Raw genomic sequence first — 2,038 nt, 5'->3', positions numbered from 1 at the left:
CCAGAGATAAATAATGTTATATATTATTTGTGGCATAAACTAATAAAGTTAGTCTCTCTCTCTCTCTCTCTCTCTCTCTCTCTCTCTCTCTCTCTCTCTCTCTCTCTCTCTCTCTCTCTCTCACACACACATACACACACATACTGATGTCATCTGACTTACTTGGTATCACAAAAGGTGCTGCCTTGCCGGTTTTTGCTGAAAAATAACTCCGAGACAATTAGATTCAATGAATACAATGATACAAATAACCGGCAAGTCATAAATCCAAGAAGGTGTGGGGACCGACACAAAATAGGCTGGTTGTGGGGTCCGTCACAGAGAAATTAGGTCGAAAGTGGGGTCCGACACAGAAAGTGGGGACCGACACAATGAATTATGGGAACCGTCACGCCTACGTCACAAAAGTGTGTGGGGACCGAACACAGCCAATTTCACTGACTACTTTTGTTGTTTTTATTATTACGGCTGTTTGGATGGCCCTACAATCTTGAAACTTGGGCTGTCTGCTACAGACATGTTGAACTTTTTGCTGGACCAACGACAGTTCCACACAGGCATTTTTTGGTAGGATATTTCTTGCCGATGCTACGAATTATGCAGTTTTGCAGTAAAGTGGAAGGCATTCTACCTAATAACGGCTAAAATATCAAAAACCTTCAATCCAACAGCACCTAGGCATGTAGTGTAAACACTCACAGATCTAACAAGACCATTCTCAGAGAGCAACATTGCGTAATACTACCATAAATGGATGTTTTGTCCGCGAATTTTGGCGTGTGGGAACCGAGTGGGAACCGAACACAAAGGGTCAGGGCACCGAACACAAAGCGTAGGGAAACCGTCACAGTGTCACCGGTGTGATGTTGAACAGAACAAGTGGAAGAGTGAAAGGTTTTCAACAATTCAAGGGAGGTAATTTTGTGCATTTGTGGAGCGCGAAAAGCACCTGTCAGAAATAATGAGTTATTTCCCTTAGATCGTCTCTCTCTCTCTCTCTCTCTCTCCTTCATAATCTAAGATGGTATATATTAGGTCATGAACGGTTGGTTTTTTTTTTTTTTTTTTTTTGTTAATTTTTTTTTTAACTTTGCTACCTGATCCTTTATTTGGTTAGTGTGTCGTGTTATGTTGGCTTGCCTTATAAGTTAGTTGATCTTCTGTGTGTGTGTGCGTGTGCGTGTATATATATGTGTGTGTGAGTGTGTTCTGATAATGTATGGTTGTATATCTGTATATCACGTCGATAAAAAATGATCTTATTCTTATATTACTATTATTGCGTGTGTCTGCGTTTCATCATAAAAAGTTTGTTCCTATGTCTTCCCATTTCGCTTAGATCAGGACTAGCTGTAAGAAAGGTCCTACGGACCTAATGCTATCTTTCCTGTAATAAAGTTCAATGTTTCAATGTTTCAATGTTTCTCTCTCTCTCTCTCTCTCTCTCTCTCTCTCTCTCTCTCTCTCTCTCTCTCTCTCTCTCTCTCTCTCTCTCTCTCTCTCTCTCTCTGTACATCGCCCACCCTCAACGATCAAACAACCCTTTGGCCCAGCTGTTTACAGGTGACCAACCATCCATTTGTCAAGGATGTGTTACCAAACAGCAGGTGCTGGGAGCAATAGAGAGAGAGAGAGAGAGAGAGAGAGAGAGAGAAGAGGAACATGAAACCAAACAGAAACAGATCGACAAAATGGTAACCCAAAACAGAAAGTAGAAACGTGGCACACCCTATCTGAACCAAAGAAAATATATAAGCAGATACGCATAATATTTATCAAGTCTACCTACTTTCGTGCGCCGGCTGTCCCCAGAATGTATATGAACGCTAATTTTGTCAAGGCGCGACCTACTTTCAGTTTCAGTGTCACTTGTCTGCATTGACAACAGTGGCACACACTGACTTCGGATCAACACACACGCCTCCTACATGATAGCAAATACGCACCCTACAGTGAACAACCAGTTACTACAGTATTCGTAGTGTAATAAGCTTCTCGACACATACCTGTTTCTGTGGCTGTCTGCAGAACACAACAC

The sequence above is a fragment of the Littorina saxatilis genome, linkage group LG9 (genome assembly GCF_037325665.1).
Source record: "Littorina saxatilis isolate snail1 linkage group LG9, US_GU_Lsax_2.0, whole genome shotgun sequence".
Lineage (NCBI taxonomy): Eukaryota > Metazoa > Mollusca > Gastropoda > Littorinimorpha > Littorinidae > Littorina > Littorina saxatilis.
This window is presented reverse-complemented; position numbering follows the sequence as displayed.